Source organism: Hypanus sabinus, chromosome 28 (assembly GCF_030144855.1).
Source record: "Hypanus sabinus isolate sHypSab1 chromosome 28, sHypSab1.hap1, whole genome shotgun sequence".
NCBI classification, from domain to species: domain Eukaryota; kingdom Metazoa; phylum Chordata; class Chondrichthyes; order Myliobatiformes; family Dasyatidae; genus Hypanus; species Hypanus sabinus.
In genome coordinates, this window is record NC_082733.1 from 28,129,715 (window position 1) to 28,144,268 (window position 14,554).

Consider the following 14,554-nt stretch of genomic DNA (forward strand, 5'->3'; position numbering starts at 1 on the left):
GGAAGTGGAGGGATGGGTTAGTAAGTTTGCTGATGACACAAAGGTTGGAGATGTTGTGGATAGTGTGGAGGGCTGTCAGAGGTTACAGTGGGACATTGATAGGATGTAAAGCTGAGCTGAGAAGTGACAGATGGAGTTCAACCCAGATAAGTGTGAAGTGGTTCATTTTGGTAGGTCAAAGGTACTGGGGAGTAGGTATAGAGTATATGTTGGGGTAAGTTTATTACTCAGAGAGTGGTGAGTGCATGGAATGGGCTGCCCGCAACAGTGGTGGAGTCGGATATGATAAGCGGCTTTTAGATAGGTGCATGGAGCTTAGTAAAATAGAGGGCTACAGGTAAGTCTAGTAATTTCTGAGGTAGGGACATGTTCGGCACAACTTTGTGGGCCGAAGGGCTTGTATTGTGCTGTAGGTTTTCTGTGTTTCTAAACTATTAGCCAGACAGTTTAAATACAGTGATGTTGTTTGGTGAAATGTTTGGATTGCTGGGCATTGGGAATTAATAACTAGTAGGCCATTTATACTGTGCACCCTGTAGTGACCAGGCTTTCTTTATATTGTGGCTTTAGAGTAGGGGTTCCCAACCTGGGATCCATGGACTACTTGGTTAATGTTTGGGGTCCACAGTATAAGAAAGGTTGGCAACCCCTAATTTAGAGGTGTCAAAAAACTCTTTTCTCATTGATCAAAGTACGTCAGAGCAAAGTGTTTTAATGTGAGAAACCACCTGCCTTATAAATTCCAGTGAATAAGCATTTTAATTTTACATGTGGATCTTAAGTCATGAAATGAGGTACTTTTGCAGTTCAGAAACAAAACTCTTGAAAGCTTTGTAGTTAATGAACAGCGAGGTAATGAGGTCCATATGTTTATTTTTGATATTATATCTGATTAAAATGATACTGATACCCGAAAAGTCAACTGTTTATTCCCCTCCATAGACACTGCCTAACCTGCTGAATTGTTTCAGCATCTTGTGTGTTGCTCTGGAAAATCTGAGCACTGCAGAATCTCATGTTCAGTACATGATACGGCTTCTTCAAAGACTGAAGCAAAGATCCCAGCCCTCCATTTAACCTAGGTGCGTAATTGTTCTTGAAACAATGTAGAGGAGATTCACTTAATTGATTCATGTGGTGAAAGTATTGTCCAAAGAAGAAGAAATAAGTGGATTGGGGCAATATTGTCCACCCCTCAGCAGTGATTACAACATAGAAAATCCTAAAAGGCATATAATCTGTACTAAGGCACCATACAAGGTGCTTTTCCAATTCAGTGACAAATGACTTGAAATAACGTCATTATCATTGAGTAACACTAGGTTAAAAAGGTCAATGTTTTCAACATAATTTGTCGATTCCAGTTGGGATCAAAAATGCCAGGTTCCCATTAGCAAGATGATTCATTTTGTTGCTCTGTAGAATAAATTGAAGTCTATATTTATTTACGCAAGGGATTAACTGATCGCTGCAGCTGATGTAGTGTAGTGGAATTACTTTATCTTGAATAGGCACATAATATTAAGGGTAACTTGAGAAGCTTTGTAGAATGGGCAAATGTCAGTAGAAACCATAATAATAACTCTTATTTCATTTTGATAAGATTTATAGGTGAGCAGTCTGATTGCTAAGATCAAAATATTCACATCTGATCTTTCCAGTTAAGGAAAAATACAACTGAGTAAAGATTTAATGCCTACCTTACACTAGCTTAAGCAGTGGTCTGTTCTATAAGCTGTAACTTACCTTCAAAAAAGAGAAGTCTGCAGATTCTGGAAATCCAAGCAACACACACAAAATGCTGGAGGAACTTGGCAGGCCAGGCAGCATCTATGGAAACGTCGACTGTACTTTTTTTCCCATAGATACTGCCTGGCCTGCTGAGTTCCTCCAGCATTTTGTGTTGTAGCATACCTTCAGCGGCCACGTTAATTTGCTCGTTAATGCAAATATCTAAACAGCCAATCATCTGGCAACAACTCAATGAATAAAATATTACAGACATGGTCAAGAGGTTCCGTAGTTATTCAGACTAAAATTTAGAATGGGAAATGATGCACCATCAATAACTCACTCTGAGACGTAAAGGCGAGATATCGGCTTTTATTGACTGGAAGAAGGAACAAGCAGTGAGTGACCACCATACTACATCCTGGAGACTGAGAGGCCGGGCTCAGGCCTTGATCGCCTTTATACAGGGGTCTGTGGGAGGAGCCACAGGAGCAGTCAGCAGGGGGCGTGTCCAGACAGGTATATGTAGTTCACAATAAATGTGATCGAAGTGTCTTAGACTGTAGAATGATTGTTGGTGCCAGATGAGGCCATTTGACACTGCTGATCTCTTGGGATTTTCATGCACAACAGTGTCTAGAGTTTACAGAGAATGGTGCAAAAAATATGTTGAGCAGCAATTCTGTGGGCAAAAATGCATTGTTGATGGGAGAGGACAGAAGAGAATGGTCAGACTGGTGCAAGCTGACAGGAAGATAGCAGGAACTCAAATAATCATGCATTACAACAGTGGTGTGCAGAGGAGCATCTGTGAATGCATAGTACTTCAAACCATGAAGTGGTGGGCTACAACAACAGAAGACCATACGGGGTTCCACTCTTGTACCCAATAAAGTGGTTACTGAGTGTAGATTGACATCTGTATTTCAGAGGCCATCAAAATGATATAAATTCTGCAGACGTAACCAATTTACTGTCAGGTACCACACAGGATGATGGATATTCATTGCCCTGATCTTCTTCCAAGCTCAGCTTTCTAAACAGCAGCTGCCACTTGTGAAGATCAAACGGTTGTTTTTGAATATGTTAAACTTCAACCGATGTTTGTTGTTTAGTTTCGGGTTAGTCTTCAGTTCTTAATGTAACTGACAAGTAGTGATCAGTTTGAAAATTTAAAAACTGAACTTTGCAAGCAAGCAATGTCTATATAGGAGGTTTGTTGGCCCCATTGCACCTGGTCTAACTGCTGAGGAACTGCAGTACAAGGCATTCGTTCCAGGTGAGGTGACACTTCACCTGTGAGTCTGCTGGTGTGATATACTGTGTCCGGTGCTCCAGGTGTGGCCTTCTGTATATTGGTGAGACCCGACGCAGACTGGGAGACCGTTTTGCTGAACACCTACGCTCTGTCTGCCCGAGGAAACAGGGTCTCACAGTGGCCACACATTTTAATTTCACTCCTCATTCCCATTCCGATTATGTCAATCCATGGCCTTCTCTACTGTCGAGATAAAGCCACACTCAGGTTGGAGGACCACCACCTTATATTCTGTCTGGGTAGCCTCCAACCTGTTGGCATGCACATTGATTTCTCTAACTTCTATTAATGCCCCTCCTCCCCTCCTTACCCCATCCCTAATTTTTAATTTTAATATTTATTATTTTTTTTCTCTCTCTCTTACCTTCTCACAATAACTCTTGCTTGTTCTCCATCTTCCTCTGGTGCTCCCCTTTCTTTCTCCTTAGGCCTTCTGTCCTATGATACTCCCCCCTTCTCCAGCCTTGTATTCCTTTTGCCAATCAACTTCCCAGCTCTTAGCTTCATCCCTCCACCTCCTGTCTTCTCCTATCATTTCAGGTCTTCTCCCCCTCCCACTTTGAAATCTCTTACTATCTCTTTTTTCCATTAGTCCTGATGAAGGGTCTCGACCCGAAACATCGACTGTACTTTTTCCTATAGATGCTGCCTGGCCAGCTGCGTTCCACCAGCATTTTGTGTACGGCATTCGTTAGTCTCGTGAGACTATGGATCTGTGCCTGGAAAGTCTTCTCCAGGGCGCAGGTCTGGGCAAGGTTGTATGGAAGACTGGCCGTTGCCCAAGCAGCAAGTCTCCCTCTCCACTCCACTGATATTGTCCAAGGGAAGGACAAGGGCCGATACAACTTGATATCAGTGTCATCGCAGGAGTTGCCAGAACAAGTTTGAAGGCAACGTCGGACTGCCTTAGGGACTTCAGCTCCGGATTTGTCCTCAGGGTTTACTCCTGAAGCCTTTTCCATGAATGGGTATGGCCGCAAGGCATCAGAGGTTTGAAATCAGAGTTTTCCCCTCTCTTAGATGGACTGCCTTTCCAGGCTGATGAACTCCATCTACCCAATCATTTTGTGTGTGTTGCTTGAACTTCCAGCATCTGCAGATTTTCTCGTGTTTGCGTGCAAGACGATGTGTTATTTAATTTGGATTGCTCAAAGCAGTCAATGCTGGCTAAGTTGTTTAGTTCAAGGAAGCTTGCAGACCAGATTGATAATATTACTTAGCATTTTAAGTAGCTGATATATTAATAATTTGGAAGCTTTGTGTACTAATGGAGTCAGCTTCACAACATTAGTTGTGGATCCCTGGGATCTATGTCTTCAGAAGCTTATGAATTGCTTGTGGTAAAAGGTATCTGAAAGAATATCACATCTGTGTGAAATCATCCAAGTGGCAGAGAAACAGTATACATGCAGCTAACAGTTCAGGATTTCTGGGAGTGGTCCAGGAACATCAAAAATCATAACAGAAACAGAAGGTGAACTAGAATCTATTCCTCTGAGTTCCATTTCTGTGTTGAGCAACTGGTTCAGTTGCAGTTCATGGATGTGTCTTTTTGGCTTATAGGAATTGTACCTGTAATTTGGAAATCCTTTGTGATTAGAAATGATCTGTAATTTAGAAGTCTTTTTTTTTAAAGATAGAAATTCTCTGAGTTTTAAATGTGTTTTAAGAATGTCGTTTGTATTTAAGCATGTGTCACTGAAAATTAACTGTGTCTAAATTACTTTGTTAGCTGGAAGTATCCCCTTCTTGTTAGGGAAATGGGACCCACCACTCCAATAGTCGGTATTGGCACCTAATCTCACCATGGAGGATAACCAAGGAAGGGAATTAGTCTTTGAAGATTGGGTAGTTGCTGTACAACCTCCTTTTAGTGAAGATACCAGCACCTATCTATATCGGATGGAGCTTAAGATCTTTATCTGAGTTTAAGAATTCACATTCAGCAAACCCAATACCATTACACAATCCTACTTGGGTATTTCCTATCTTCATTAACAGGGCTGTGAATTACAACTATAGTTAAATTAATCTTTACATGGGTCAAGTTCATTTGAACTGTATACAGTTGTATTTGTGACAGAGAGGATCTGTTTCCTTCTAAGTGGCTTTTTGAAGTATAAAATAAGTGGCATTTGGTTCTAAAATGCAATCCCCCATGTGAATTAACGCTTCTTCTCAATGTTATTGTATCTGTTATTATTTTATTCCATAACTATACTTTAACCTCTAACTTTATTTTCTATATTTTTTCTTTATAATTGTTGAATGTTGTTGTTCTGTATTACATGTCGCGCCCTGACCAACACACCACAGCAAATTCCTAATACATGTAAATGTACATGTTGAATAAGGTAATTGTACAGTAGATTCAATAGGAACATTTAAAGTCAGAGAAATCTATACAATATACATCCTGAAATTCTTTTTCTTCACAACAGAGGAGTGGCCCACAAAATGAGTGACAATTAAAACATTAGAATCCCAAAGCCCCCCCCCCCAGCTCCCCCCACCCACACACAAGCAGCAGCAAGGAAATGACCTCTCCCACCAGCAATAGAGCATCAGCGCCCCCCACCGAGCACTCAAGCGTGCAGCAAAGCATCAATAAGCTCACAGACTTGCAGTACCCCAAAGACTACTCATTCACCCGGTAATTCGACATACCACAGGCTCTCTCCCTCCCTAGCAAGGGAAAAGGAGGTGTCCTCTTTTCCCAGCAAGAGGGGAGACATAACAAACAACTCGTTGATTTATGGTGTTGCGTCGCTTTTTCCGAGCTCTGTGCCCAGAGTGTTTAGGCCTCTGGGCACACAGCCAGCAGCTAACCTGCTGCTCCCGATGTTCTGTGTTCTCCTGCAACGCCTCAATCAGGGGCATCGTCTTTGAATCAGCCCATCGCCAGAGCCATGGAATTCCAGCACCCTGAAGGTGCACTAGTCTTCCAGGCCACGTCCTTGGTATATCAAAAAGTGGCTGGGTGTGAGGCCCTGAGAGATAGAAATAGAGCTGTTTCCGAAGAGGCAAGCAAAGGAGTCGCCGATTAGCACCATCATGACAATGCTCTGCCCTCTGAGTCATCCTAATGAAAAACTAATTAGAACTAGGAAAACATTGGTCTGTTATTGGTTACCAGTATTTTTTTTAAACTTGAAAGTAACCACTTCAATGTGATTCACACACAAAATGCTGGAGAAACTCAGCAGACCAGGCAGCATCTGTGGAAAAAGTACAGTCGGTGTTTTGGCCCGAAACGTCAACTGTACTTTTTTTTCCATAGATGCTGCTTGACTTACTAAGTTCCTCCAGCATTTTGTGTGTTGCTTGGGTTTCCAGCTTCTGCAGATTTTCTCTTGTTTGTGACTTACTATGATTTCCAGATTTCTGTGAACAACCAAACAACAAAAATTCTGTGCCTTCATGCCTTCAGATTTAAACAAGTTAAAATTACCAACATTATTTGCACAGAGGTGATTATTGATCACTATTTATTCAACAAAGGTTAGGCTGTATTCAAGAAGTTGAAAATGACTTTGACTACTTGCTCAAATCATTAGTGGTGCTTAGATACCAGAAAAGAGGGCTTTTGTCTATATTGTAATGCAACTCTTGTTCCTAGTAGGCTATTCTCTGCTTTATTAGGGATGTATGCAGTATGCCATTGCCTTCTGACTTCAGAAGGCATGAACATATACATAAATGTGGATGCTATTTTTTTTCAGAATTTTCTTTGTCACTACCCCAATCACTCCAATTTTTAGTTGGTCAATGCTCAAAATTCAAAGTAAGTTTACTATCGTTTTGTAAATGCTACTTTCAAACAAAAATAGTTGCCTATATTATTTTCACTGTAGTTTGTGACAATTACTTGTGGATCGCAACCTGGGGTTCACCATTAACCTTGCTTTCTATTTTGGAGCTTATTTTTGAGACTTTCCCTTCTTGGACGCCAGCATATCACCATTATTACGTTAGTGTTTTGTATTCATCTGGCTTTTTCCAGCAATGTTTTACTACTTTTTGATAACTAAATGTTGTAGCTGAGGTCTTCATGTAAGCACTTGCACTCTGTCACTAAAATGTACAGTATTTGAACATGGATATGTTTTAACTCCAGTCATTTTTCACCCTCATCTTATACTTTTATGAGACTTTTACACAGTCCAGCCAGCTTTCCGCAAATGTTTTTTTTATTGGTGCGGATGCATTGAAATGAAGATCAAAGACTTCTCTGGATAAAGATGTTTAAACACAGCATGAGCATGCGGAATTAATGCCTCAGTATGAAATTTGGAAATTCCATAAACTCATTTGAATTCATTCAATTTTACTCTGCTAATTTTTCTCCAGTGTTGGGTAAATTCTTTTTAAAAAAGTAATGTTATTGTACTGGAGTTGATTATTGAACCATCCAAATAATGTTTACAACAGTGTGGAATTCAGGGAATAGTATTGTGAGAAGAAATCTTTCTTGAGAGCTAAATGGGTATGCATGCCAATTTGATATTCGCGTGACAAGTTCTACTCTGCCACAACATGGGTGTTGTCTAATTATTAAACATTATTAAACATTAATGATGTCTCCTTGTGTGGGTGCTACTGAGAAACAGTTCTAAATGTTTACCTTGCGTGAATTGCATTGCATTTTTATGAGTATGATTAAAAAACTAAGTGGTGTATCCTGAATATATTTGGCAGGAACACAATAAGGCTTGTGTTTGACTTTTCCAAAGAAACTAGCGTGCAGGCACTGCACCCTTATGACCAGTGGAGGATTTGTTAAATCATGAGCTTTTGTTTCTTCATTCCAGACTGGAACATTACTGTTTGAGCTTGTATGAACTTGAGCCTTGTTCACATCAGAGCCAGCTTCTTCAGGGCCATTTCAGCTGGTAAGACATGTTACAGACTTGTAATAACCACGTATTTTGTCTCATATTATGTTGCTTAAAACTGTTTAGCAAAGTTTACAACATTTGAAAGAATCCTGCAGGGTTTGGCGCACTGAGGTCATCGTGACTGGAAGGTGTATTGGCTAATGATTCATTGACACAACCAATTCAAACTTGTAGAATAATTTTGTCTGCTTTACAAAAATTGGAACAATGCATACTTGTGTGGGCAAAACAACCGAATGAAGGGATTTGAGAGCTTTGCCACTGACACTATTGGATGAAAACACTATGGAGCCTAGAACAGTACAGTACAGCAAAGGAACAGCCCTTAAACCCACTGTGTTGTGCCGAACAAATTAAGCTAATGACACTTAATCCCTTCTGGCTGTACATGGTCCATTTCCCTTCATTCTCTGCGCATTCATGTATCTATCCTATTTACTTACTGCCTGTTATGCCACTGGTGTTTAGGGCAGCAGTGAAGGTCCTTCATCTCTGGCGGTGTTCAGGGCTTCCTTCATCGTGTCAGTAACTTCCTCTCTGTTTTCACTACTGTCAGTTATGCAAGTCCTGGATGGAGTTTCAGGAATACTGTTTCATTCAGATGTAGAAGGATTCTTCATTGCTCTTTCCATTGTTTTACCAGTCAGGGTTGATAGCCCTGAGCTGAGCCTTGAACCAAAGGACTGGTGGACCACTCTTAGTCTACCCTAGTGACCTGTTTTGCTTGGGACCTAACTCCAATCAACATTGCTCTCTGGACCATTGAGGCATGCTAGCCTCCAAACCACAACAAGGTTGAGGTCCTTTTGGTGGATTTATCTATCTAACAGGCCCTTAAATGCCTCCATCACATCTGCCTCCACCACCACGGCTGGCGGTGCATTCCAGGTATCTGCCATTCCATGGTTTTAAAAGTAAGCTTGGTCTGCACACCTCTGAACATTGCCACCCTCCTCTTAAATGCATGCCCTTGGTTCTTCGATATTTCAACCATGGTGAAAATTATATCAGCTGCTACTTTATCTATGCCTTTCATTACCTTATAAATGTCTTTCAGGTCTCCCCTCAGCCTCTGCCACTCCAAAGAAAACAGCCCTAGTTTGTCCCGTCTTTCCTAATAGCGCTTGTCCTTTAATCCAGGCAGCACTCCGCTCAAGCTTTTTCTGCTCCCTCTCTTTTGTTTCCGCATCCTTCCTATAAAGCGGTAACAAGAACTGAATGAAATAATCCATCTATAAGCTGCAACATAACTTGCTGACTCAGTGCCTCAACAATACAAGCTGGCATGCCTCACACTTTCTTTACCAACCTGTTAACTTGTGCGGCCACAGTCAGGGGGCAATGCACTTAAAATATCCCTCTGTACATCAACACTGTAAAGAGACCTGCCATTAACTCTAATTTTCCTTTTCATCAGATCTTCAAAAGTGCAGCACCTCACACTTGCCAAGATTAAACTTCACTTGCAATTTCTCTGCTCATAACTGCGGATGACTTACAGTATACCCTGCTGTATCCTTTGGCAGCCTTCCATCCGTTCCACAAGGACATCAATCTTTGTGCAATCCGAAAACTTACTAAACCACCCATTTATATTTTCATCCAAATCATTACTGCAAAGTGTGACATTATGGACCCCCCCCCCCAGAATGCCCCCAGACATGGACCTCCAGACCCATCAATTCTTTGTCTTCTATGGCCAAGCCAATTTTGAATTAAAATAGCCAAGTCACTGTGGATCCCATATGCTGTATTGTAACGCTCAGCTGAGCCTACCACGGGGGACTCTGAAAATGTGTTATTAAAATCTTTGTAGACAACATCCAGTGCTCTACCTGCGTCAAATTGAACTGTCCCACAGCTGTCCAAGTACCAATGATGATGAAGTAAAACACAATCTGTGCTTCATGCTTTGACTCCTGCCCCATAAAGTCCCACAGCATCTTGCCCATTTCTTAGAAGTGCATGTGCATACATGTTAATATTCAGAATATGTGTGACTCCCTCCAATGTTAAATTGTTTGCCAGAATTCACTATCCAGATTCATATTCAATGAACTACTGAGGTCAATTCACACTGCTAGTGCCACTGGGCAGTATAATTCTGTGTCGGTATGAAAGTAGAGGGAGGGAAATACACTATAATATTGATTAACAGTGCCTTACAGGAAATGGTTCATGTTGTACCTTGATTTGCGGAAGTGCTTCGATAGCCAACTCACCATTAGTGGCCAAAGGTGTTTACTCCTATATTACCAACACAACTAATTGGTTTTCACTCTTGTAACTAGACATTATATACTGCAGATCCATGAAACCTAAATTAAGCACAGATAATGTTGGAATTAATCAGCAGATCCAGGTAGCATCTGTGGAGAGAGAAATAGAGTTAATGCTACAGGTCAGTAATCTTTTATTTGGTTTTGCTCTTTTTATGCCAGTTTGCAATCTTCAGACAGTATATGCACAAGATGTAAGTTAAGAGATTTAGAGATTATTGCATCAAATCCCTTGTCCTAAATCATAGGCAACTAGCAAATGCAAGAAAAGAAATCTCTGCGGCTTATCAGGCTCGATGATCTGTACATCTAGCTCTAGGATACTTGTGGTTGTCACAGTTATATTGCTTTGGAACAAAAATTCCATTGCCAGTAGTTAATTATAACACCAGGGATAATAAAAACACAGTAATATATTTGAGCAGAGCTTGCTAGATCTGTCATGTTATGTTGTCGTTATAAAAGTTAGGCCTTGTATCTGGGAATATGTGAATAAAAATAGAGAAATACTACTTGCTGTGCTCTGGCAGGGGCAGAAGTGAATTGTGATTATCTTAATTTATATATGATCAAATTTGTTTCAGTGCCATGTAAAGAAGTGAGCCAACCAATGCTTCAGAGTGCAAAAATGAGCATTGGTTCATTGTCCTATGCTACCCTCAGAATCAGATTCTTTGAGACCAGCACACAAGTACACTGTCCTTTTAGATCAGAGGTTCCCAGCCTGGGGTCCACAGATCCCTCAGTTAATGATGGGGGTCCATGCATAAAAAAGGTTGGGGACCCCTGATCTAGATTAAAGAAGGGTATTTCTGCCTCGTGAGACCATCTACGTTACCATAGTTAATAAGTAGACCACAGGAATGGGTTAGTGGATGTAATGAAGTGCAGATAGTTCAGCACATGATAGCTTGTGTCCAGGCTGAACAAACTACTACTCACCCTCTTTATAACTAACTCTATCTCAGCATGTCAGGCAGCATCTGTTAAGAGGAATAGAGAGTTATTGTTTTGGACCAAGACCCTTTATCAGGACAAGAACGAATAGAGTCCTAATGAAGGATCTTGGTTCTAAACATCTATTCTTCATTCCTCTCTATAGATGCTGCCTGACGTGCTGAGTTCCTCCAGCAGTTTTTTTTTGTGTGTTATCCTGGATTTCCAACATCTGTGTAATCTCTTGTATCTATAACCAGCACTGATTGTTGTTGGAGGATTTGCATGCATTGACATAATGTAAAGAATTTGAACTAGAACATTGCAGAACAAAATGCTTGTGAGACTTTGCCAATACATTATTGAATCAAACTCTTTCAAAAGAAAACCAGATTAGAGCATGCCAAAGAAGCAATATGTGTAGCATTTTAAAAAGTAGGCGTTTGCACATGGCCATTTCACATCTGGGATCTGGACTTTAAATTTTGAATAGATTTAAAGCTTAAATCTTTCTGTGGTACCATAAGAGACACCAATAAAATTATTATCAATTGATTTCCTGTTGGAGAAGCACACTTTATTGAATTGCACACAGTTCAACTTCAAACTTCGCAACAACCATCAGAGCCTGTACATTCTGCAAGTCATGGTTTTCTGATCTTGGAGAGTGATCTTTACCCCTGCTGCTAAACCATCAAATATCCAAATGATTAAACTTGACACCAAAAGTTACAGTTGTCAGTCTATTAGGGCAGACAATTGATGTGTTCATATGATCTTCAAGCAAACCAACTATTTAATAATTAGTGACTGCATATTTGTTTTAATATGGCAAGTCAGAAAAAATTATATAAATATGTTAACGCTCACCGGCAAATACACCCAACAGAGTTGCTGGGTTTGGATCTTTAAGTCTGGAAAATAGTAGGATTCTGTATCATGATTGCCAAGAATCTATCTTGACTACAAAAAATGGAACTACATACTGCATGTCTTCAGTGTATTGTATGATCAGGGATGCATTGAGTATAACAAAATGTGATGGGCTTATCATGCAGTTCGGATAAGGGAGAGAGGAGCTCCTTTGCATTTTCTTTGGAAGCAGTGTTTAACAATACTTTCTTAGCAGTTGAAACTTGTATAGTTACATGCAGAAGGAACTATGATGTTATAATTGGGTATCAAATTGCTTGTAACCATATCTCCAAGAAAATAAAATTATATCATTAACAGAGTGCTGTTAATTTAAATACCGTGTTTCCTTAAAGTGACTGAAGCCTACTGAACCAAATCCTCCAGAGACCTGTAAGAGAAGACATGGAGGGACCTCACGGTATGAAAGAGGTCCATGATGTCAACAGGAGCCTGAAGAACAATAAACCCACTGGTCCTGACGAGATCTCAGCACGGATTCTTAAGGAAGATGGAGCAGCAGCCCTAAACTAGATGCATGCCTTCCTCCTAAAGGTCTGGGAAAAATAACAAATGCCCTCAGAGCTCGGTGATGCTCTGATAGTGCCCAGAAGAGAGACAAGGCAGATTGTGGCATTACAGAGGCATCTCCCTTCTGTCAACAACAGGCAAACTGCTTGCAAGTTTCCTTGTCAACCAACTCCTTCTGCTGTCTGAAGAAGTACTTTTTCAATCACAGTGTTGTTTCTACCTATCAGGAGGTGCCACAGATATGATCTTCACTGCTTGTCAATTACAGGGAAAATGTCTTGAACAAAGCAACCCTTACTTGGCTTTCATATATTTGACAAAGGCATTTGACACAGTAGACCGCCAAGCCATCTAGCATATACTATCAAGATGTACTGTAGCCGTCCTGACAAGTACTTACGAATAGTGAGGCTACTGCATGATGACCACAGCCACAATACTCAGCAATAGTGGTTACTGATGATGCAGGAATCAAACAGAACTGTAACATTGCACCCACTGTATTTGCCATCATTAGTCAAGACCTGCCAGAGAGAATCCCATTCGTGTATAGAATGGACAGCAGGCGTTTCAACCTTAACCCAGTTCAGGGTGAAGAACAGATCAGCACCATCACTATCATGTAGCTTCTGTATGCTGATAACAACGCCTTCACAGTGCACATTGAAGAAAACCTTCAATGTATCCTTTGCCAAGGTATATAGTGCCCTGGGTCTTGTTCTGAATCAGAATCTGGTTTAATATGACTGGCGTATATTGTGAACTTCATTAACTTTATGGTTGCAGTATAATGAAATACATGATAAATAAATATAGAGAAAAAACTGAATCACTAAGTGTGTGTATGTATGTGTGTGTGTGTGTGTGTGTATGTATGTATGTATATATATATATATATATATATATATATATATATATATATACACACACACACACACACACACATATATATATATATATATGTCTATTAAATAGTTAAGTTAAAGTAAGAAGTGCAAAACAGAAAGAAAAAAAATAGTGAGGTAGTGTTCATGGGTTCATAGTCCATTTAGAAATTGATGGCAGAGGGGAAGAACCTGTTCCTGAATCACTGAGTGTGTGCCTTCCAGCTTCTGTACCTTCTTTCTGATAGAAACAATGAGAAGTGGGCATGTCCTGGGTGGTGAGGGTACGTAGTGATGGATGCTGCCTTCCTAAGACACTGTACCTTGAAGATTTCGTGGATACTACGGAGGCTAATACCCATGATGGGAGCTGACTAATTTTACAAATTTATACAACTTACTTTAATCTTGTGCAGTAGTCCCCCATACTAGATGGTGATGCAGCCAGTCAGAATACTCTCCACGGTAGATTTGTAGAAGTTTAAAAAAAAAGACACAAATGCTACATCAGCCACCACTCAATTAGTTGCTTATCCAGCCCTCCATCGAAGTTGATGATATCGCCCTTGAAAACATAGATAACTTTCTTTACTTTGGTAGAATTCTCTCCTCAAAAGCAGACATCGAGTCACAGATCAACAACCATTGCTGGAGTGGTTCTAGTAGAGCCTATGTAATAAGGTAGAGTCTTTGAAGACCATGATCTACAGATCCAAACGAAGTTTTTTTGTCTATAGAGCAGTCATCCTTCCTACATTACTGTATTGAGCTGAATCATGGATCACCCACAGTTGAGACCTGAAAGCCCTGAAACAGTACTACCAAGAGCCTTACAAAAGACTTTAAAGATCAACTGGAAGGACAGGCACACTAACACCAGCATATTGGAAGAGACCAACATGAACAGCATTTCCACATGATAAAGTAACGCCAATGAATGAGTCACATCACTTGGATGCCTAACTCACTTCTCCGAAACAGATCCTGAACTTCCAGTTGAAAGAAGGTTAGTGGACCCGTGATTGGCAAAGGAAAGACTTCAAAGATAATATCAAAATCAGCCTG

The 14,554-nt window shown here is 40.4% G+C and overlaps 1 protein-coding gene across 2 annotated transcripts in view; it reads left to right on the forward strand.

Moving 5' to 3' along the window:
- sema6dl (sema domain, transmembrane domain (TM), and cytoplasmic domain, (semaphorin) 6D, like) overlaps nucleotides 1-14,554 on the forward strand; it is a 368,382-nt gene that overhangs the window by 89,239 nt on the left and 264,589 nt on the right. For both annotated transcript variants that reach the window (XM_059952799.1, XM_059952802.1), the window contains exon 2: nucleotides 7,861-7,941. The gene's annotated coding sequence lies outside the window, so the exon portion shown is untranslated. The remainder of the gene's footprint in view (nucleotides 1-7,860; nucleotides 7,942-14,554) is intronic.